Consider the following 25,870-nt stretch of genomic DNA (forward strand, 5'->3'; position numbering starts at 1 on the left):
TGAAGCTTCAAGTCTATACGTAGCACGTGCTCAGATGTCGTGATTTTGTCAGTGCACTGCGCGTTAAAGACAGGAGTTCCGGTCCGGCATACAATTCCAGCATGTCACAAATTTTCGGTTGTGGTTATATTTGACGCAATTGTCACCTAATGAAAGTATAAACACATGCAGCTGCCTTAGGTAACTCGTAGAATATCCGCAAGAAATTGCGGAAATCCCTTTTTCACCTGTCAACGACGCCAGTGAAATGCGGTTTCACCGTGTTTATCGTGATTCCTTTTTCTTTGAACAAGTCCACAACAGTACATTTCAAACTGTGTATGTCGCAAGTGAACGTAATATGGAGCTTTTAAGAAAGGATATTACTTCCTCTTGCCAAGAGAGGCAAGCGCTCCAAAATACGTTCATTATCGCCGCTTGGTGACGCGCATATGCGCTTGGGCTAGATATCAGACAGTGATATATCGAAGTATCGATATATTGGATTCACTTATGCGATATTAAGAATATTTGTTCACCTGATAATTGCTAACATCGATATTTTGTGGCGATATAATCAGATAATAATATTATCACCACCACCATTTAACTCACCATAGAGAAAATTGAGCTCTACGTTCTTTTTAACACTGAAATATTTAAGACATAAGAACGATACCTACAGTTTTTTGCTTTTAAGTTTTTTAAGAAATTTTGACTGAATTTTGGGTTTTCGTAACCTCGTGTAACTCGAAAGTAAAGTTGGTAGAAATGTCTGAAATGTAGTTCTCAAAACCTCTTCTTTTTGTGTTGTTCGTGAATTACTGTATGTTCATATTAGTGATTTTGGAGTGTGAAGATAAAAAAAGGAACGTGGCTCTCAAAAGTGATGTGTGGAAGCATTTTAAGTCAAAAGACAGTAAAAGTGGGAAGCACAATTATTGGGTGGAAAGATATTCCTAGCTTGCATTATACATCAATAGATATCTCTATTTATACGTAAAATAACGTATAATTAAATTTGGTAATCCTTAACTTCTTTTTGGTTTATAAAAAGGAATCCTCAAATTTTGAATAACATGTGTAATCATAAGTTGCAATCATAATTGCAGAACTAAATTTTTGCCATCCATATATCAAAAGGTTCAAATGGCTCTGAGTGCTATGGGACTCAACATCTGAGGTCATCAGTCCCCTAGAACTTAGAACTACTTAAACCTAACTAACTTAAGAACATCACACACATCCATGCCCGAGGCAGGATTCGAACCTGCGACCATAGTGGCAGCGCGGTTGCAGTCTGAAGCGCCTAGAATCGCTCGGTCACAGCGGCCAGCTCGATATATCAAAACATCATTAGTTTTGAGTCGATTAATATATGATATTGTTAATTAGTATAGCTTGTAAGATGTATGTTCTACCTGCGATATGTAAGCTATAAGAGAATCTGAGACCAAAGAGCAGTGTTGACTGCAGTACGAAGTGTGTAGCAGTAGCAGTAAGTTATTGCTAGCGAGCAGTCGCCTGTCTGCTCTGGTCAGGTGTATCATGTTGGCTGGGCCGGTCGCGGTGCAGCGATGCTGGAGCCTGAGTATTATTGTATAATGTAAAAAGCAGCCTCGCGCATATCTAGTAATATTATGTAGAGTCCCATATAAATCTTTTAAAAAATGTCCTAATAATAATCTTCGTGATATAAAGTAATTTCTAAAAAAAAAACATTCATTTCAATTTAAAGAATTTACTAATTTCATCAATCCATGATCATTCCTATTGTTACGAAAGAAAAATCAGTTGCTTCCTTTCGTAAATGGCAAATCTATCGGCCAGCATTGCACGGAGCTGTCCCGGAAAAATTTTATATAAGAGCAGATATTTTCGCCGTTTTTATTGATCGAAACTGCAGACATATTTAAAGGCCAATATATATATATGTCTGCTTGTGTCTGTATATGTGTGGATGGATATGTGTGTGTGTGCGAGTGTGTACCTGTCCTTCTTTCCCCCAAAGTAAGTCTTTCCGCTCCCGGGATTGGAATGACTCCATACCCTCTCCCTTAAAACCTACATCCTTTCATCTTTCCCTCTCCTTCCCCTCTTTCCTGATGAGGCAACAGTTTGTTGCGAAAGCTTGAATTTTGTGTGTGTGTTTGTGTTTGTTTGTGTGTCTATCGACCTGCCAGCGCTTTCGTTCGGTAAGTCACATCATCTTTGTTTTTAGATACATTTTTCCCACGTGGAATGTTTCCCTCTATTATATATATATATATATATATATATATATATATATATATATATATATATATATATATATATATACTTTCTGTGACTGTCAACTTAGTTAATTAAGTAGATTTTAGAAAAATTTGTTGCTCATGGCAAGTCCAATTGACTCACCATCGCTGCAAAATTTTTGCCCCCCAGTGGAGGGTTATGTAAGAGGTACGTTATGCCTGCGATATGTAAGCTATAAGAGAATCTGAGACCAAAGAGCAGTGTTGACTGCAGTACGAAGTGTGTAGCAGCAGCTGTAAGTTATTGCTAGCAAACAGTCGCCTGTCTGCTCTGGTCTGGTGCATCATGTTGGCTGAGCCAGTTGCGATGCAGCGATGCCGGAGCCTGAGTATTATTGTATAAGGTAAAAAGCAGCCTCGCACATTTCTAGTAATGTTATGTAAAGTCCCATGTAAGTCTTTTAAAAAATGTCCTAATAATAATCTTCGTGATATAAAGTAATTTCTAAAAAAAAACATTCATTTCAATTTAAAGAATTTACTAATTTCTTCAATCCATGATCATTCCTATTGTTACAAAAGAAAAATCAGTTGCTTCCTTTCATAAATGACAAATCTATCGGCCAGCATTGCACAGAGCTGTCCCGGAAAAATTTTTATATAAGAGCAGATATATTCGCCGTTTTTATTGAGGTAAGAATTTTTCCATTTTTTTTTTATTCAGAATGATCTTACATGGCCATGACGCAGCGCTGCTGTCGTCCAAATTCTACCAGGTTACTGAATTTATTTTTTATTACGAGGTTTAGGAATTTCTCAGTTTCGATCTCACATTAAATGGGAAACAAATTTTGTGTGGAGGTTAAATGTGAATGAATTTCTGTACGCAGGTTATAAATGGAAACCAATTTAATTCTTAGGTTACACAAAAATTAGAATCACTATCAATAATAATAATTTTATTTTATTACAAATTATTTTGTGGGGAGGTTACAAGCTATTTAAGCTTGAAGCAAATATCTATATTTTTCTTCCGATGTCGCATCCCTAATACGTACATCGCGTGCACATCTGGTAACCCCTACAGTTGACCATTGCTGCTGTCTCTGACAGAGATGGCGCAGTGGTAAAGCACCAAGACAAGTGTGGGGACACACAATGACGTAGCCAACAATTGATCAAAAGGGGACCTTAAAAAGACTCATTTATTCCGAAAAATTCCGAAAGAACGACAAACCATTTTATTCGACAATGTCTCGCAGTTTTCACCAAGCAGAGATGTAATCTCGTTACTGAGGGCTGTTGTGCACTTCGGCAAACCACTAAGAAGCAGTGACGTTCTAATCTCTCTTAACCCTCCAACATCATTTTACACTCCTCTTCTTCCACTCTGGATTTGAGTTGAGGAACTGATCAGGAATGGACGAGTGCTAATTTTTTGGGACTCCGTGATTATTACTGATAGTTTTTGGAGTAAAGAAATTTCTGTTCAACGGAGAATGTAGGGCAATTTTTGGTAGCATATGATCCGGAATTATTCAGCTATACACTATTCCCAATTTCCATATCACTTCTCACAATGAAGGAAAGATTATTTTCTCCATTACAAATGTCTCAGCTGACAAATGCATGACTCTGAATGAATATAATTTGGATTATTATTTACACTATTGGCCATTAAAATTGCCATACCAAGAAGAAATCGAGATGATAAACGGGTATTCATTGGACAAATATATTATACTAGAACTGACATGTGATTACATTTTCACGCAATTTGGGTGCATAGATCCTGAGAAATCAGTCCCCAGAACAAACACCGCTGGCCGTAATAACGGCCTTGACACACTTGGGCATTGAGTCAGAGCTTCGATGGCGTCTACAGGTACAACTGCCCATGCAGCTTCAACACAATACCACAGTTCATCAAAAGTTGTGACTGACGTATTGTGATGAGCCAGTTGCTCGGCCACCATTGACCAGATGTTTTCAATTGGTGAGAGATCTGGAGAATGTGCTGGCCAGGGCAGCAGTTGAACATTTTCTGTATCCAGAAAGGCCTGTACAGGACCTGCAAAATGCGGTTGTGCATAAACTTGGTGAAATGTAGGATTTCACAGGGATCGAATGAAGGGTAGAGCCACGGGTCATAACACATCTGAAATGTAACGTAAACTGTGCAAAGTGCCATCATTGAGAACAAGAGGTGACCGAGACGTTTAATCAGTAGCACCTCATACCATCACTCCAGGTGATGCGCCAGTATGGCGATGACGAATACACACTTCCAATGTGCGTTCACCGCCATGTCGCCAAACACGGATGCGACCATCATGATGCTGTAACAACAGAACCTGGATTCATCCAAAAAAAATGTTTTGCCATTCGTGCACCAACGTTCATTGTTGAGTACACCTTCGCAGGTGCTCCTGTCTGTGATGCAGCGTCAAGGGTAACTGCAGCCATGGTCTCCGAGCTGATAGTCCAGGCTGCTGCAAACGTCGTCGAACCGTTCGTGGAGATGGTTGTTGTCTTGCAAACGTCCCCATCTGTTGACTCAGGGATCGAGACATGGCTGCACGATCTGCTACAGCCATGCGGATAAGATGCCTGTCATCTCGACTGCTAGTGATACGAGACCGTTAGGATCCAGCACGGCGTTCCGTATTACCTTCCTGAACCCACCGTTTCCATATTCTGCTGACACTCATTGGATCTCGACCAACGCGAGCAGCAATGTCACGATAAGATAAACTGCAATCGCGATAGGCTACAATCCGACCTTTCTCAAAGTCGGAAACGTGATGGTATTCATTTCCCCTCCTTACACGAGGCATCGCAACAACGTTTCACCAGGCAACGCCGGTCAACTGTTGTTTTTGTATGAGAAATCAGTTGGAAACTTTCCTCATGTCAGCACGTTGTAGGTGTCGCCACCGGCGCCAGCCTTGTGAGAATGCTCTGAAAAGCTAATCATTTGCATAGCGCAGCATCTTCTTCCTGTCAGTTAAATTTCACGTCTGTAGCACGTCATCTTCGTGGTGTAGCAATTTTAATGGCCAGTAGTGTATTTATCATACAGCTTTTAGTTCCAGGAGTCTCCAAAAAGAGGATCAGCTGGTCTTCAATGCAGCTCTTTTCATTTAAACACAGGGCTGCTGTTGACTAGGAGGAATTCAAGCAGCACACTTAAAAAAATCATTTAGAAACCAACGAACTATAGAATGCGATGTCAGCACATACATCTTCTGCTCTCTATAAACCCCTCCCCATTGATTTGTACCGAAACTGGTTTTGATAAATGAGTAGAGCCCGCGCAGAATACCGTGGACAGTAGATGCGCAGTCATCACGGCTTGCGTGGAGAGGGTGGTAGTAGTGGGGGCTGAGGACTGGTGCTTTAGGGGAAATGCCGAGTGCTGGAGGGGAAGTGGCGTTCGAAACCGAAGCCTACAGCAATTTTTTGTAACTATTAAGTGGAAATCCCCCACTCTCACATTTGCAAGGCGACCTTTCAGAAATATCTGTCACCTCTGCTTTCGCTAGAACTAAAAAGAATTCCGCATAAAATGCAACGATTTATTTTCGCCTGGCTTGTTAACCATTTGCATTTTTCAGAATAGTGTCACGAGTGGTGAATCTTTACTAAAACCTACACATTTCTCTTGTTGCCATGTTAAAATTTGCTTCTTTTCCCAAAACACAGTGGAGTTTACACAGTCTCACCTCAGTAAAATGCTGTCCAGACGCTGTTGCGAGAGAATTCTGAAACAGTGGTTTATTATGTGCTAAGCCAAATCAGTTTTCTCAAGATCAGTGACAGAGACGTCGACCCAAGTCTAAACAAAAATTCTATATGTTAGCTACAAGTCATATGCAGCAACACATTATGTAAGATGCACCAAATGCAAAATACATTGTGACCCTGTTTCTCATTGCAAACTTTTTCGAATTTCACGCAGTGTCTTTCTGCTGTGTAAATATCAAAATAACCATGACCATTAATGAAATAATGGGAATGATTTTTTTTACCAAATAGTTGCTATAAAATCGTTTGATAAAGACTGCACGGCGTGCGCCTCGATTCAGTCACTGCCGATTGGCCGAAAGGTAACAGACAGTCTCGGTCTCCCCTTCCATAGAAACAAATGAGTTCCCCCTGCTCTTTGGACAAAAATAGGTCACTATGCATCGGCCACCGTATTCTGCACGGACTCTACTGCTTGGGTGATCAGATTGGGCGTTATTTTGCCATTTGTTGTTTTTCCCTCACATCAACCGATGTTGGTTTTAAGTTTTCATCCATGTTGCAATGCTGAACACGTTCAGACACGCCGGTGTCCTCATTCCCTAGTACCAAAGGCCGCGGTGTTAGGTTCCTAATTTCTTCCACCTAACTTAGCGTAGGTCAGGTTTTCCCAAATTGTGTCGTGCTGTTTCACCGTGCGACACAGAGATTGCGGCGAAATTCCATTCCATACAGAGATCGGATTACTATGTAATATGTACTGTACGTATTAGCCCACACGTTTTATTTGAATTTTATGGCTACATCTACATACGAACTCAAAAGACCGCTATGAAGCGTACTGCAGAGGATCTATATTTCTAAATGACTAACCCGTATTATGGCATCCAGTGTCAGTTGAAGACGGTCTCTCTAATGTCATAATACACTCATTAAGAGGTGTAATCTCTTCTTGAAGTTTTAACACAGTAATACCTGCATTGTAGTTAGAAACTGTATGTGCGTCTTGAGACAGATACTACACGCGCAAGCTGACACTTGGTGTGGCGCGGGTGGTTGCGACGGTAAAAGCATTTCACATTCACAGTTACTCGCGCGACGGTAAAGGCATTTCACATTTACAGTCGCTCTCATCAGCAACCGCGCCGAGGGTCAACTTCGTTTGCGCGAATTATTAACCCACTGCGGGTAAACCCCCAGATTTTTTTCTTCTAGCTATCACTCTCCCACATTCCTCCCCCCCCCCCCCCCCCCATACACACACACATTCAAGATGATGAAAGAAAGAAAAAAAGTTTCAATTACTACATTTTCGGTTATCATGAAGTAAAACTTTAGCATCAGTTTAATTACTTATTTACTACTAACTCTCGCAACATGTTTTGCGGACAATACCCACATATACTACTGAATATACCTCCAAAATTAATATTGTATGAGACATAGCTCAGGAGATACAACGTCATAAATATTGAGATGCTTAACAAACTAACTTTTGCTTAAAATAGTGCGCAAATTCCAGACTATACTCGCACAGTGTTTGACAATGGGTGCAGTTTGCGACTTTTAAGCTTTAAACATACCGGTAATTTGAAATCTTTTCTAATTTTTTTTTTTTTTTGCATTTGCATGCGTAACGTCAAAATGTATCATACCTTCTCATCTGTAAAGTAATCACAAGTCTGAAGCTATTATAAAAGTTAGATTCTTTGAAGAATAGGGGTTTATTGGTACTTACTGTTTGATCATGGTAAGTCCACGGTTCGCGTGGTGGCTGTCGGGATAGCCTTGCCCGCACAGTTTATCTGTGGAGGGAGGTGGTGAGGGGAGGGCAGCGCCGACTCTGTTCTGCAGTACTGGCAACATTAACCGTGTGTTTTGTGTTGTGCTCATATGATAGCTGACGTGACACACGCACCAGCGCTTGGAGACAAATGAATATCTTTCCACTAGTGCCGATTTTCTCTGCTACTGGCAGCACCAGACTTGTGTCTAGCACCTGACGAGCATCTACGGGCCCAAGTTCACGAAGCAAGCCAAGCTTTGGCGGGACGTACGAACTTCAGTGGAATTTACCCGGGTGCAACACGAAGGCGACCGGATCCGTACATCCTATCACTACATTGTAATGCCACTTGTAGTATATATAAAAACATTGAAATTAAATACAACTGTAAAAATGAGATTGTTTACTTACTGTATTATATACTCCTCCTCTGCTGGAGACAACATATGAATTCAAAATCGTCCTAGTCAAAGTATCTTCTGCTAACATATCAATGGCACTCGAACTTCTTAAAGTTGCTTTGTACTGCTTTAATTATGAGTATAGCTGGAAATTAAAGTTTAATAAAGAGGAAAAAAACAGTACTGCGTAAATTTTAGTTTTAAAATTTATAAAAGGAAATATATATCTTTTATGTCATTGTCTGAAGTATGGTAGCACAAGCAGAATTATGATATGAACTGTAAAACACTAAGAAACGTTATAAACAAAAAATTACATAAGATAAATTTGCGTTGTGTAAAAGTCAGTTCCATTGGCAGTCTTATAACAGAGAAACAGTAATGTCTTGCGCCTCACCTGTACATGATTTTCTGAAGTCCTTATGGTTGTGGCGCACTATTTTTCTCCATTTTTATGTACTTTGTCCCTTTTGTAAGGCAACAATGCAAGGGCCTTATTTGATGTCTGAGTTAACAAAAGTTAATGTAACTTTCAGGCTTGACATATGGCATTTTAAAAACTCCATTTACCTTGGAGAAGATATTGTGTCAATTGCATCAGCAAATTATTGCTTCATTTTCTATTTCTGACGATTTAAATCTGTTGCTCAATACTCGTGTTTTCTCTGCTGAGTTCGAACAACATGGTTTCTTTCTAGCTTACTGATACCCCTTCTTCACACGTGTCTAATGTATCTTTTTGGACGTCATCGTTAACAGCACAAAACTTATTGACATATGCTGAACTGGATGGCTGGCTTATTTTCTGCAGGCAGACACAATGAATATTCTTAAACATGTCCCATCCGATACCGGAGCATGTATATTGAGGAATAAGGCTTTGACATGCAGTACAAATCAATTTGCAGCTAAAGTTGTGCAAATATTCCTGAACGAAGTAAGTTACATTCATCTCAGAAGTAGATAGTAAAAACTAGAGTTTTCCTCCTCCTACTGTGTTCATGAGCCAACTTTGCACTTAAGTTGTGCTTTCTGCATATACCATTGAGTTTACCTGTGAGTTTTCACTTTGACAGAATAGTCCATCTTGTAAACAGAAAAGGGAAATGTATCTTATAGCTGGGAGGAGTAATGATAGCGAAACAGTGAAACATTATAAAAACTACTGCACTGTATTAAGAAAAGTTATTAAAAAGTCCAGAAGTATGTGCACTATGTCTGAGATTAGCACATCTGAAAATAAAATTAAAACAATTTGGACTATTGTGAAAAAGGAAACAGGGCAACCGAGAGCACAAGAAGACTGTTTTTCTATCAAAAACAATGAAAAGTTTGTTAACAAGAAATAAGAAATAGTAAACATTTTTAATAATAATTTTTAAGTGTTGTAGAGAAAATAGGATCCAGCTATTCAATAGAAAATGCAAGGCAGTATATGGAAGAGGCAGTATCTATGCAATTTGATAAAATTCAACCCACCTCTCCAACCGAAATGAGGAAAATAAGAAATTCATTCAAAAGGAAAAGCTCACATGGAATTGATTGCATTTCCAACATAGTACTAAAAGCTTGTTCCCAACAAATACATAGGATTCTCAGCCACATATGTAGCAGCTCACTGAAGCAGGGCATTTTTCCAGATAGACTGATATACGTTATTGTTAAACCATTGCATAAAAAAGGGGATAGATCTGATGCTAACAACTACCACCCAATCTCACTTCTGACAGCTTTATCCCAAATTCTTGAAAAAGTAATGTACTCAAGAGTAGCATCACATATTTGTAAAAATGAAGTAGGCCTACTAACAAAATGTTATCAGAAAGGCTTTTCAACAGGAAATGCTATGTGTGCTTTCACTGATCAAATATTAAATGCATCGAATAACCGGACATTGCCCATTGGGATATTTTGTGATCTCTCAAAGCCTTTTGATTGTGTGAATCTTGAAATTCTTCTAGATATACTTAAGTATTGTGGTATGAGTGGGACTCTGCACAAATGGTTTACTTGCCACTCTATATTCATGAAGATGCAAAGCTAGTTCTTTTTACTCATGATACAAGTATAGTAATCACACCCAAGAAGCAAGAATCAGCTGAGGAAATTGCAAATAATGTCTTTCAGAAAATTATTAAGTGGTTCTGTGCAAATTTACTCTCACTAATTTTTGAGAAAACACAGTTTATACAATTCTGTACAGTAAATGGCATAACACAATTGATAAATACAGACTATGAACAGAAGCCTGTTGCTAAGGCAGAATACTCAAAATTTCTGGGTGTGTGCATTGATGAGAAATTGAATTGGAAGAAACACATCAATGATCTGCTGAAACGGTTAGGTTCAGCTACTTATACTATAAGGGTATTGCAAATTTTGGTGATAAACATATCAGTTAATTAGCCTACTATGCCTATTTTCATTCGCTGCTCCCATATGGCATCATATTTTGGGGCAATTCGTCAAGAGAGAAGGTATTCATTGCATAAAAGCATATAATCAGAATAATAGCTGGAGCCCACCCAAGATCACCTTGCAGACATTTATTTAAGGAACTCAGTATATTCACAGTACCTTCAGAATACATAAATTCACTTATGAAATTTGTCATTAATAACCCATCCAAATTCAAAAATAACAGGGTGCATAACTACAACACTAGTAGAAAGGATGATACTCACTATTCTAGATTAAATCTCACTTTGGCACAGAAAGGGGTGAATTATGCTGCCACAAAAATCTTTGATCATTTGCCAAATAGTATTAAAAGTCTGACAGATAGCCAACCAACATTTAAAAGCAAATTAAAAGAATTTCTGGATGACAACCCCTTCTACTCAGTAGATGGATTCTTAGGTATGAAGTAGTAAAAAAACAAATTAATTATTTTGTGTAAAGAAAACTTACGTTAAAGTGACACATTCCACATAATTACAAAACATCATATTCAGGATCTATGGAACAAGGATTAATGTACGTATGTATCATGTAATTTCTCTGACGGGACTCATTAACACCAGAACAGCGGAAGTTATCAAAATGACCTCTGTCGTCATACTTTTTTCTATGTTGTCATATCCAATTTGTATGCTCTATTAAAGAAATTAATTATTTGTTAATAATTATTGATTTACTAATTTTTTCTCTTTACATGATGTAAAGGGGGGGGGGGGGGAGGAGGAACCAGAATCAAATGCTTAAAAAATACTAAAAACAATGTGTACTTTGACAGTGTCACTTGACAGAATGGAGAAACTGATAGCCATAATGTATGCTCGGGATGTCATTTGTACAAAAGGTAAGTCTGTGGATGACCTATGGTTGCACTCTTGGGGGCCTAGTTTTATCAAGGACATTATGACAAGGGACAGATTTCAGAAGCTTCTCAGATATCTCCATGAAAAATCGACCCGAGCGGAACATCTAATATCCAACAAATTCGTTCTTGTATCTGAAATTTGGGAAAAGGTCATTGAATACAGTACTTGTTCTTATTGCCTTGCAGAAAAAATAACCACTGATGAGCAACTATTACCAAGCAAAACAAGATGCAGGTTCATTCAGTTCATGTCCAACAAACCAGACAAATATGATCTGAAATTCTGGTTGGCTGTCGATATAACAACAAAGTACATATATTATGCTTTCTCATGCCTTGGCAAAGAGGATACACTTAGTGAGAACAGCCATTTAAGAGTACTTTGCTCTGCATCTCAGTGAGCCATCTGTAAATCAAGGAAGATATGTGATGACACTCAACTTCTTTATGTCCCTTCAGATTGCTAAGAAACTCAAAGGAAAGAAAACTTCATTTCTGGGTGTAACGAGCAAGATCCATTGTGAAATCCCCGAAGTAAGGAAGCCCAATGCTCTGCCACCATCCTGCACAACAGTGGCAATGCAGACTGCACCATGACTGTATACCAAGGAAAGAAGAACAAAAATGTCATTCTTCCGAGTACACTGCATGCTGAAGTAGCAACAAGCAAGGACGGAAAGAAGACACCTGAAATCAAAAAATTCTACAATGCAACAATGAATGAGGTGGACACGGTTGATCAAATGACCGTAAATATACTACAAAGGTTGCATGTAGGAGATTGCTAATACATGTCTTCTGCAATATCTTGGACACAGCAGCAATAAAGCAAGGGTCATGTACAATATAGTAACGAACAAGATAATGGAAAGGGAGAAGTTCTTCAGCTGGTGAATGAAGTCAAGGGAATGAAAGAGCAAGAACATCAGGCAAAGGAAGAGAATATGGGACTGAAATCACCTAGAAAGTGGAGGAAGTGCCAACTCATCCTCTGCAAAGGCAACAAGAGAAGCAAAAGCTGCATGAATAACCACAAAGCTGTGTGCGGAAAATGTGCGCGTAGAATAGAAGTCACCTGTGCTAAGTGCATCTAGCAGATTCCAATTACTTGAGTGAAAAGCAAGAGAAAACCTTATGCAGAACACGTGTTAAAGTAATATAGGCCAAACATACTAAATGTGTCTAGAAGGTTGTACAAGTAATTAAAAAATGAAAATCTACAATTAAGGAAACATGTTAGCATTAACATCAATAAATTTATAAGATATTTTGTTGTTGAAATAAACAAATAATTATTAATTATCATGTTAACTATTTATTGTGATTACTAGAAAAAAAGCTCCAGATTAACGAACACTAAAACAAAATACTTGTTTAAAGCAAATATGAAAATACTTTATGTGGGGTCAAAATGACCCCTTCCCACTGTTTTAGGAATGTCACAAACTCTGTCATTTTAGTGTTTATGCATGCATGATTTTTGATAACATACGCCATGTCTTTGGAGCTGTGAGCCTTTTGTTATAATAAAAAACAAACACCGTCTAGATCACAACTTTTTATTTCCCAACTACCGGTCTCAATCTGCTTTGCAAAGTTCAGTTTGTCAACAACTGTGTTCATAGTCAGCAAATAAAAAGTGTTGGCCCAGACAATGTTTGTTTGTTTGTTTATTTACTATGGATGGATTTGCCTAGATGTTTCACATTTTTGGCATGCAAATATATGTAATTTATTGCTCCGTGCATTCTTTCAACATGCAGGTTTGTATTAATATTGCTGCTGGATCTGCTACAGAATGTTCAAAACCTGTTGTTTTTACAATAATAGTTCTTGGTGATAGTACCCAAACTCAGCTGAACAGAGTCTGAAATTAGTCACTCCAGTGCTGAAGGAAATACACGCTCAGAAGCTAGTACTTCTCTTCCTTGCGAACTTCTCTCTAGCATATAAACTTCAGCTTATGTTTCCTTCAATTTGATTTTAGTACAGGTATTTTTTCCCATGCTCTCTCAGTGTGCCATGAAATATACAGTCTTGTCACTGGTTCTTCCATCTGTGAAAGCCCAGCATTATAAAATGACTCAACGACATCTGAGGACATATTTTTCTACATCAGCCTTTATTTCATTAAAAATGATAGCATCTTTTGATTAACTCTGTTTGTAATAAGAACAGCACAAGGGAAACCTTGTCTCATGTTGCAAAACAGAAGAAGTGTAATTAACTCAAAACCATAACCATTTGACCCATGAGTTCCATTGATGCAAATACAGTCGCTACCTTACTTCTTCCGAATTTCACACTGAGCATTATTCACAACAATGAAGGGAAAATCTTCCTTGCTTGGGAGTGGATGATGTTGGATGCTTGTATCTAGTGGCTGGTACAGAGTGATTCAAAAGAACATTTACAGAGTGACATGGCACATCAGGTATACAACAAGGATTTGTAATATCATAGGAACCAATGGCTGCAAAGGCCATTCGGGGCTACTATGTGGTGGCGTTGCAGTTATTTAGTCACATGCTACTAATGGACACCCACTACAGGAAGTGCTAAAAGTTTTGCCCAGAGATATCAAGACACATCTGACACTGACACTGTATTGAATGGCACACCCTCTCAAAAATACTTCTTGTAACTCGAAGACATCCTAGCAACAAATCCTACCCACTAGGTCCTCCGGTGGTATAACAGGTGCTTCATACCCCCACAGGAAAAAATTGATTGGGTGATCATGGTGGCCATGACAACTGGTCCACCATGACCAATCCAGCAACCAGGAAAGGTTGCCTGCATATGTGCCCTCACTTGTCTGCTGAAATTGTCGTGCTGAAATCATCCCACTGAAATCAAATGCAGCTACAAATAGACATGGGAACATCATTCAGCATATCTAGCAGAACCTCTTGCAGGAAAACAGATACATGTGACCATCAAGTCAGTCCAGGAGAATGTATGGTCCATTTAAGCATTCTCTGACAATGCCAGCCCATCTGTTATGGGTAAATTTGCATTGTGAGGCATGGCTACATGAAGCAATTGAGTTCACATCCATCCACGTACATAGGTTGTGAACATTCACCACACCATGAAGTGAGTACAGAGCCTCAACAGTGAAGAGGGAAATCGCTGTTAATCTTTGGTCTGCAGTGGATTCCTGCAGAAACCACTGCATAAATCCTATACACTTGTTATAGTCCCCCCGGCTCCAGTACCTGTACACATTGGAAATGAAAGGGATGCAGTCATTCACTGGGCCCAATGCACCAGACAAGTGGTTGTGGGATATCAGTGGTGTGGGATACACATTGTGTACTTATTGACAGAGTATGCTGCACCCTTTCAAGAATGCTTTCTTCTGCCGCAACTGTCTGTTATTTATTGGCGACCAGCATCCAGCTTGTGAACATTGAATGAACTGGTTTAGCACAATGTGCAATGCAAGGCAGCAAATAATGTGTGGCACAGCAACTTTCTACAAGGATGTTTCAGATGATACTCTCTCATGGCTTCTCACCCATTGTAGTTGACCATGTAATAAATCAAATGCATCTCAGCCATTTCACAGTACGTGTAGCTACCCATGTTACTTTCAACGCTTCCATGGTGTGAATGGCGATGGTCTCTGTGCACTCTGCCCATGAATGTATAGCAATGCCCTCTCGTGACCCATTGCACCGTCTTGTCGTGTTAGTGACCCCCCCAGTTCCTATGTGATTACTGATCCCTGTACAGCCAATGTGCCATTTCAGCTTGTAAACATTTTTTTGAGTCACCCTGTAGAACAACGCATGAGGACCATCGCTAGCACTATTTTCACTTATTCAAACTTCTAAATTGGTGTTGCAGTCTTTATGTCTTGTGACATCAGAACAAATTTTTAATGCTGCTCAGTGTCGTATAAATCTTTTTTGTTGTCACCATATGGATTTTCTTTAGCTCGGGATTGGACAAATTGTCTCTTATTTTATGGAGTATTGCATGTAATGGAATTCTGTTTGGAAGGTCAACACCTAATGTGTCTCCTTCTGTCAAACCTAAATGACTGAAACATTTTGTTGCCCTACATGTGTGACCATGTATTTTATTTTGCGACTACCAGCTCCAGCTTTGATTGCTTCAATGTTGGATGGACAGACACCTGCTCTGCTGTTAGTCCCTTGAGTTTACATGTAGCATATGCCCTTACTTGTAGACACATTGCCCTGAACAATGACATACGAAGAAGTGCCATGTGACATTGTTGGTTGGTTGCTTCATTTGGGGGAAAGGACTATACATTGAGGTCATCGGTCACATCAGATTAGGGAAGAATGGGGAAGGAAGTCAGCCATGCTCTTTCAAAGAAACAATCCTGGCATTTGCTTGAAACGATTTAGGGAAATCACGGAAAACCTAAATCTGGATGGTCGGACCCAGGTTTCAATCATTGTCCTCCCGAATGTGAGTCCAGTGTGCTAAAGACTGCGCCACCTCGTTCGGTGTGATGTTGTTCAAAGTACAATGCAAATCACACTTTTTGATACAGAGCAATAACATGTTTCTCTCAGTCTACTGCTTCGAGTCACATAATTCCTGAAATGGTGCAGATTCAGTCTTATGATGTAGTTAACAAAGCATGTTTCATTGTCAGGTGACAATAACAGCATTTCTTTGAAAGGACTGAAATGCTGTACAATGGACACTTCACTTTCATACAACATTTTTGTTCTTGTGTGCTGTGAGAATATCATGACATACATATGAACTTTCTGACTTGCTTAGTTTTGTTATCTTTGCCGTAAAACTTTAAGTTCAGTGTTTTTCCTTTTCATTTCTTGTACCTAATGTTCTTGTATTCTGTACATTCTAAAGTTGTGATGACATAAAGGTTTCGGAGCTTGCTGGGCTGTCAAATATGAGCATGAAGCCGTGAAGTACAGCAACAAGAGATCTGTCCATCATTTCCAGAAGTTCATCCACACTGTGCCTTCAATTATGGGCACCACAATTTATGCCCACCCTGACACAAACGTGGCTCCTGCTAGTGGAGAACATATTTTGGGACTAACAAGTGATCAGAACAATTCACCTTGGCGATATGTAATTTGGACCAACAAAACACAAGATTGGTGCTGGGCATTATAGTTCAGCCTCTGCCAGACAGAGCTTCCAACAAACTGAATGATGAGCTGATATCCCACAACACAAAGTCCACCAATCTCAGAGTCATGAAAATACTACCATGAGAAATGTGGTAAGAAGATCCCCTCAGATTTCTGGTGATATGTATGTACTTTAGTGAACAGCACTACAGTGTCTTACATTTTGTTACTACACATTTGGCAGCAACAATTACCAACCAAGTACGAGCAGTGTTGTCTGTTTTCTGTTGTGCACACTTTGATGTAACACCATCTCTTCCGGTACTATGACTTCTATGTTGTTCACAGCACCAGGTCAGTATTTTTCTTTAAAACTGGGTGTAGCATATAGTACAAACATACAGTATGAGAACATTTTAAGCGACGGTTGTCACAATGGCTCCATGGTTGAGTGGCCTAAAGCACAGAAATGTAATTTAAGGACACCAGTTTGAGTCCTGCTGGTACCACCATTTTTTTCATTTTATTTTGTTCCTTGAAGAGTTGAAATATTAATTATAAAATTTAAATATATTTAAACAGTTCAATTTACATACGTAAAATTGATAGGCGTATATGCACTTAGTTATGTTTACTACCAACATAAGTTAAAAGGCTGTAGGCCACCATATTGTAACACATTGGTATAATTTTGCATGAGCCATCACTGCCTGCAAATTTAACTCGTGTTAAAATATCAACAGTGTGGAGGATGCTTGAAAAATAGTAGTCACTTTTGTTTTCATGTCAGAAATGTGGTTTATGTTTTACAAGTACCACAAGTTCAGTCTTCCTGGTTCATACTGAAAAAACAAAAGTGATCCCTTATAGAGTCAACAATGTTAGCTTTTCTTTGTCATCGCCATCACCACCTTTAATAACCAACACAGCTTGTTTATGTTTTCCATTAGTTTCTCTTGAGCCAATTACAAAAACTGTCATGACTATTTTGTTGGTGATGGTTGCTTGTTTTCCGTGAGTTTTATGCCTAGAGAGTTCAACATGGAACCACTAGTAGTTTCAGCCTGCAAAAAGCACATCCTTTGCCATGAGAACAACATTAATTATGAAATTTCCTGGCAGATTAAAACTGTGTGCCCGACCGAGACTCTCCGAACCTGCAGGAGAGCTACTGCAAAGTTTGGTAGGTGGGAGATGAGGTACTGGCAGAAGTAAAGCAGTGAGTACCGGGTGTGAGTCATGCTTCGGTAGCTCAGTTGGTAGAGCACTTGCCCGCGAAAGGCAAAGGTCCCGAGTTCGAGTCTCGGTCGGGCACACAGTTTTAATCTGCCAGGAAGTTTCATATCAACGCACACTCCACTGCAGAGTGAAAATCTCATTCTGGAAACACTAATTATATTGTACAGCCATACAGTTTTCCTCACAGAATGACTGACTTGTATCCATATTTCATCCAGCTATGCTACAGGTTAGAACTGTACTTTAACATTGTGTCTTAAAAATCAATAGCACCAAGCAGTGATATCACCATATTCCACGGTAACTCTGACATTAATTAATTTTCTTGTGAGAAGTTGTACTGCCACTGAATAATCTGGCCTTATAAAAAAACAACACAGTTTATTGATTTTTTTTTAAATTGTTGGATGTTCTTATTTTTTATAATATCCCAGAAAACTGCCTCTTATTGATATGTATCCAAGTTTTTTACTCATTCTGTGTTGCTTTTTTTAATAAGGTGTCCTTAACTTAGATGAGCAAATTATTCCTGACTCTGTATAACTTTTGTTTTGCACACTGTCATTGCACATTTCTACGTTTCTTCAAGGCATCCATAGATTCTTCAAGTGACTTTTTTAGAAGCTACCACCATGCTGCCTAAGTATCACAAATTAAAGATCTGGTAGGGAATATGAGCAAGTTTGAAGAAAACTAAGACAGTTACTTCTAGATGGATCATTTTATAGTATAGAAGACTTTCTTTCTTAACCACAGTGCATATCTCCTTCGTATGCTCAAATCTATTTTTGTGGCCTATATGGTGGATTCATTATTAATTGCTAATGTACAATGTAACTTAAACTCAAATTTATATATTTCTGTGTATTCTTAGTAAAGTAATGCATGGTAGCTTATATTTGGTACTATCATAAGTTCAGTGCACTTATTTACTAAATAAAATTTGTAAAAACTGTCTCACTCTATACCCACTGATCTGCTCATGCATGGGTCTATGGAACTTAAAATAAATGAATTCTCTTTCTTGAAATATTCCCATGCCGAGCATCCAAATTTATCTATCTGATCATTTAAAAAGTGAGCAGACAACTTAAAATTTTCAGTTAGAAATGTCGCTTTGCTGTTTATTTTCATGACTATCTTCAAGCATAATGTTGCATAAATAAATGTGATGATCAGAAAACGTGCACAGTGTAAAAATATTACAACAGTTACATTACTGACAGTAAGGATTATCTGCAACTCATAGGTGACCAGCACATGACGTAACAGAGGCCTATGACAACAATGATTGCAACAGAATATATTCATTACTCAGCCAAGGTGAAAATCTAAAATGACCAAATGTGGAGCCTGCTGAGCAACTCAGCGCAGAATCAAGAAACTTGGAGGTACAAAAGGTTTGACAAATTATTTCCAGCAATACCTCACCCAACAATCCGAATGCGACAGTGACTAGTGTGCTTAGTCCCATATCAAATACTGATCCTGTGAATGTGTTCCAGCAGCATATGTACATAATAAATCTAATCCTATTGGAACTTTTGCTATATTACTGAATCGTTCAATACCATCAAAGTTTAGCCAGGCTTGAGTTGATTTTCTTACATAAATCATGTAGGTCTTATCTGTAGATGTCCATAGAGATTTCTGACTGTCACATACAATTTTTTCATCAATATTTTTTACTATTTATAAATCAATATATTTGCAGGTATGGATCTCACACCATGAAAATTAGCGGTCAAAATTTTAAAAGTATATCATCTGAAAAGAAGTCTACATTAGAAGCAATAATTTTTATTCTTCAATGTTATATGCAAGCATTATCTGTTTCCATTTATAATTTTATTAACATTACTATTGGTAATGAAATCAAATTTATAATATAACAGGAAATTTCTATTTTTCATATTTTCAAAACTTGTAGTCTTTGTTATTAACCATCTGGGGTACACGTCTTAAGTAAATAGTTATTTTCAGAAAGCAATATATAAATTGAAAATGAGAAGCAATTTCAATAACAAAAGTTGTCTTAATGTTAATTTGATTGACTACCTGTTCTCAAGGGTTCTTAAATAATTTTTGGCACCAACTGCAGCAGAGTTGAATTAGCAGAGTTACAGTTTGGTTTTGTACTTCATGGAATTGATCCAGGGTACTCGCAGCTTGCTGTCAGATAGTTTGGGATGAAGGTTTTGAAAGATGTGATAAAGAAATATTTTCTACATTGTGTGTTTCAAAAATTGTAGTAATTGTGAAGCATGTTTGTTCAGATGTGAAGAGACAAATTAACACTGATTGTGAACAGAAATTGTTAATTCTTCAGTCAAAGTTAATGGTAACACCCAGGACCTCTTTTTATGGAATATTATGCAGCAGAAGCAGAGACCTAGACACTGAACCTATATTAAAAAATTAAGGACAATTTCTCAGGTTAATGTAATGCAACCAACTAGTAATCCACAACACGAGAGACATTATGTAGCAATGTTATAATGAAGAAATAATATAACATTTATTGTGGTACATCTAAGGGAGGTGCCTCATAACAAATGCAGACAAAGGATGTTTTAAGATTATTGGGGAAGGAAATTGTCACCCAACAGTTATCTGAAAACTACTTCACAGGTCAAAGTCACCATCTGCAAATAATGCCATTACTGCTTGTAATGATAGTATAAGAAATTTCAAAAAGAATTGAAATAAGCCAAAAATTCCAATATTTACCGAACACAAGTGTATATTAGGAAAACCATCTGGATGTCTGTAATCCTATGCACAAAGCTCATAGTCATAAGAGTCATCGTGAAGACCGATATAATCATAATTGAAGATGGCAGAAAATAAATAAATCTGTGTTACTGATTTCAAACTTGCTTGCTGACATTCATTCTCAAGATTTGCCAACTTCTGTTATTGCTCAGAGAAGGAAGGAAGGAAGGTTAGGGTTTAATGTCCTGCTGACATCAAGGTATTCTCGATGGAAGACAAGCTTGAGAGATGAGGATGGAAATCAGCCACACCAGTTTAGTTGAGTTAAACATTCACAAAGGAACCATCCTGGCATGTGTCTTACATTATGCACTGGATATAGCACCACCATATACATCCACTGAAATGCAGTGCTTTTAATGTGTACACTTCAGAAATGTTGATGAACAATGCATGAGCCAAGATAGGTGTTCTAAATGAGGTGGTGCCCATGCAGTTAACTCATGTGAGGCCTCTTATGTTAAATGTGTGAACTGCAATAGTCATTTTGCTACAGTTGGATCACAAGTACAATTGAAACATATTTCAGGAATTAAATGTTATTCACAACATCTCATTACAAGAAGATGCTTAGATACTTGTTCATAAGCTAAAGCAGTTATGAGTGCTCAACTTTACTTACCTCCTCTGATCATCACAGCTAACAGGCAAATATCAACTGTCGCATCAGACATATAGTGTCAGCACCGTTCCCAACAATGCAGCTGTTACACTTGGTATTTACCTGTGCTGGTGTGCCTTTCCATGTGCCATGAGCGAATCTTATGAATCGGCTGTAGGAGAGGAGATCAATATGGTGTCAAGTAACTTCCAACACAACATTCACTTGATCTATTCCCAGCAATTTATGTTGTTTCCAACTGTCGAAAACCTCTCTTTACCAATCACACAGAAAATGGCCCAACCTACCACACCTCATTATACAGATCAAGCGCACATATTGAATAACAATGTGGTCCAAAATAAAATGCAAGAGCTCATTGATAAGAATGAAATTTTGCTTTAGCACTAATACATTAAGCTGCCCTTGACAAACTGGATCTAAATGCTGTGACACTCATCCAAAATAGTTTCATTCATATACAATATTCATCTTTACCAAAGAAATGCAGAAACAGGAAGATACAACACAGAAAGCCTACTTCTCATGATGCATACCATTTACACATTATCTTCTTGATTACAAAGACATAGTTCAAGCCAAACACTCACTTTTGTTCTCCTGGTGTAACACACTCTGAGAATACTGGATTTAAGAAAAGATTGTACCATCCTATTCACTCACGAAAATTTAAATACCAACAATTAATGGTACTCTGTTTGCTTGTGGTGACCCATATAAAACTACCAAATGGATCTTTTAAAACTGGGAAGTGTTGAAAGACAGCATGTGTTTGGATCATTGTCCACTTCTAATCTCATTGACAAGTTATTCCCCCCCCCTTCCCCTTTCCAGATAGCAGTACCAGGCAATTGGAACATTTATATTAATGTCTGCATCCATGTCCTCCAAGTCACTGTGAAGTGCGCAGCAGATGGTGCTTCCCACTGTACCACAAATTAGAGTTTTTCCTCATTCAGTTTGTCTATGAAATGCTGGATGAATGACTGCTTAAATGACTCTGTGTGCACCATAATTGATCTAATCTTGCCTTCATGGTCCCAACAGGAGGTGATGAGTAAATTCCATGTTTAATACTAGTTTTTAAGAGAGCTTTCACAGGATAGTGGACATCTAACTTCCTGCATCTGCAGGTTCATGTTTTTCCATGATTGGAAGGTTATTCAATGTGTGTGAAAGAGAAAATAAGCCTTTTTCTCATCAAATGTTTGGCACATGATGGTCTGTCATCTCATTGGAAAGAACTGAAACTGTAATTCCAAGAGAAAGTTGTTCACTGGAAATGTAGCTAAAACACAAATGCATTGAGGTCAGGATCAAATGATTCTCAAAGCTAGTAGTGCTTGGAAGTCATTCTGCACCTTGTCCAACCAACCATAGTACTAATGTGATAAATGTATGGCAGATAGTTAAGGAAGTTCACAATCAGGAAGTATGCTCATAAAATCAGAGGTATAGTCATGGGCTGGATAGAAAACTTTGCTGACACCATAACCCTAACATCCCACAACCCACAAACCCTGCAATGGAGGCAGTTATTAAAGAGTGGAGTAAGGCAGAGTTGCTGACTATTCCTCACATTATTCAATCCATTCACTAAATAAGTAGTGGCCAGGGAGGAATTTGGAAAGTGAATTAAAGTCCAGGGAGAAGAAATATCAGAACACAAATAAAAAAGATAGTGGATGCACGCCTGGAAAATGATGGAATATTTGATCTGCTGGGAACTCCAAAAAAACACAAAACTTAAAGGTTTGGGAATGACCTTTCATTCTGTCAAAGTTGACACAGGACTTGGAAGATTAGTTTAAAAGGATGGGTAGTAACATGAAAAGAAGTTATAAGGTAAATGTCAACAAAATAATATAGAACATAGGTAATAGAATGTAGCCAAATTTAATCAGGTAAAAGAAAAGTAAAGTCATATGGGATGATTGGATGAGAGACCGAAAGGTGTGGGTTCACCCTCCTAATTGGAAAAGCTTTTCTTCCTTCTCACACACTGGCACCATTCCTTCATAGAGCCTGAGAGTTGTGTTGAAGTGTATTTGTTGAATATACATGACTGTTTCTGAAAGCGTTTCTGAAGAAGAGAAATTTGTTAACATCGAGTATAGATTTAGGTGTCAGGAAGTCATTTCTGAAAGTATTAGTACGGAGTGTAGCCATGTATGGAAGTGAAACATGGACAGTAAATAGTTTGGACAAGAAGAGAATAGAAGCTCTCGAAATGTGGTGCTACAGAAAATTCTGAAGATTAGATGGGTAGATCACATAACTAATGAGGAAATATTGAATAGGATTGGGGAGAAGAGAAGTTTGTGGCACAACTTGACCAGAAGAAGGGGTCTGTTGGTAGGACGTGTTCTGAGGCATCAAGGGATCACCAATTTAGTACTGGAGGGCAGCGTGGAGGGTAAAAATCGTAGAGGGAGACCAAGAGATGAATACACTAAGCAGATTCAGAAGGATGTAGGTTGCAGTAGGTACTGGGAGATGAAGAAGCTTGCACAGGATAGAGTAGCATGGAGAGCTGCATCAAACCAGTCTCAAGACTGAAGACCACAACAACAACAACATGACTGTGATTGTTGCATAAGTGTGTATGTTGTGGTACTGCTATTTTTGTGTTGTACGCTGATGAGAGAAACATGTCTGATTTACGCATTTATATTCTTTGGCAAAAGCAGTTAATTTGATAATGGAGGACAGTATGTTTGTGTACGTGTGTGTGTGGGGGGGGGGGGGCCTTAAACACTATCGAGGGGGATCAAGGCTTCACTACAGTTAGCAGTTTAAAGTAGATGAAGGTTGCAGTAGTTATGGAGAGATGGAGAGACTTGCATACGATGGACTAGCATGTAAAGCTGTATCAAACCAGTCTTCACCATTAAGACCACAACAACAACACTTTTTTTTTAAGTAATAGGTATTATGTTTGTCTTGTACCTTCTACAGACAAAGTGGAACAGGTTTGTCATGGTTGTTCCAGCTATCTTAAAAATTCTGAGAAAATGTTATCTAATCCTGGAGCATTGTATCAGTTTAAATCACTACTCTGTCAACTTGTTCACACAGTATTGTGTCTACTTCAATTTCATCCTATTCCTCTTTCATTCACATAATACTACCCTTTGGTTTCTTTCTTTTGTATAGGTCTTCTAAGTTTTACTTCCACTTTTCAGCATTTTCTTCTCTGCTAAATGCAGGAGTGCCATCTCCGAATCTTTATGTTCATAAAACTGCTTCTTTTATCATGTCTGTCATGCTGTAGACTAGATTTTACTGTCATAATACTAGACAATTTGCTGTTGCAAACAATATGCTGGAAATATCACCTCACCTCACAAATCCAAAGAAATGAAATGTACTCACAAATGATTACTGCCCCCTAGATTGCAGACGAAGTCGGGAGACCATACAATATCAACAACCTCGACTGCATGATTTCTAAGACTAATATATGATACACACACACGTGCACCCTCATCATCTCTCTCTCTCTCTCTCTCTCTCTCTCTCTCTCTCTCTCACACACACACACACACACACACACACACACACACACACACACACACACACACATTATGCCTACATAAAATATCTTTTTATGAGCATACAACAAGTGATAAACATCATGCATGTGGACACCCATACTTGGTGGGACATGCACTACCATAATGCTTACACTACTGGTAAAGAGTGCATTAGGCTATAGTACTATCTCACTGTGGAAAGAAAGCAGGTGGGTCCTTTTCAGTTGTTGTGTTTTTCTTCCCCCCAATTTTTTTTTCTCAAATTTTGTTATAGTTGCAGTACTGTTCAATACATTTGAATATTGACTCAGGGCTTATCCAACTAAATTTTATTATCTATTGTTCTTTTTTTTGTTATCAGGATTTAATGAGCTAGCTAGTTTCTGTAAAAATCATGCTAATTACAAAATAATAGTAATCTCAGACTTCATCGTCATTATTCATATGTAAACTATGTAAACATACACCCAATTGCCAACTTCCTGATAAAGTAGAGGACAAAGCTATGTGAATAACTATTGTATTTATACAATCAATGACAAAAATACGGTAGCAACATTTGCACCCATTTAGTTTCAGAGTAATTAACATCCCTGATTAAAAAAAAGCATTGTTGCTGAAATAGGATCTCATATTCAGGCAAATTAGCCAGCATAATTCAATAGACATTATTTCTGTTTCTGAAAGTTCACATTCAAATGAATCTTCTTCCACCATTCATTTACTTGTAATTTATGAAAACTAAGCAAACAACAAGAACTACATTCTGCTCTAATTATTGTAAACTTACAAACGAGGCATGTTGGGAGCCATATTAAGTCAGTCTGCAGTGAGTCTGAAATGAGTAGAAACTACGTCTGTCAATACGGGTAAATGTACTGCAGTTGTAGTATAAATTACAAGTCACAAAAAGCACAAGAATTTATCTAGATTTTCTGTCCATAGGTTTATTCAATAATCCAGGGATTGTTTTAAATAATTAATTGGACTGTGAATGTGTAATTACGTTCATGGACTGTGTTAATCTTATAATAATGTCTACTGATCACTTGACAATAGGATCAGATTGTGAATTGTGTTATTTCCCAATGATTACTGTGCGCATCATGCTCATACTAATTTTACTGTTAGATCTGAAA

General features: G+C 38.1%; 1 protein-coding gene and 1 long non-coding RNA gene across 3 annotated transcripts in view; one reads left to right on the forward strand and one right to left on the reverse strand.

The window, feature by feature from the left end:
* LOC126412091 (glutathione S-transferase D7-like) overlaps positions 1 to 25,870 on the reverse strand; it is a 244,675-nt gene that overhangs the window by 100,107 nt on the left and 118,698 nt on the right. The gene's annotated exons all lie outside the window — the stretch shown is intronic.
* LOC126412092 (uncharacterized) overlaps positions 1 to 25,870 on the forward strand; it is a 152,693-nt gene that overhangs the window by 79,856 nt on the left and 46,967 nt on the right. The gene's annotated exons all lie outside the window — the stretch shown is intronic.

The sequence above is a fragment of the Schistocerca serialis genome, chromosome 7 (genome assembly GCF_023864345.2).
Source record: "Schistocerca serialis cubense isolate TAMUIC-IGC-003099 chromosome 7, iqSchSeri2.2, whole genome shotgun sequence".
NCBI classification, from domain to species: domain Eukaryota; kingdom Metazoa; phylum Arthropoda; class Insecta; order Orthoptera; family Acrididae; genus Schistocerca; species Schistocerca serialis.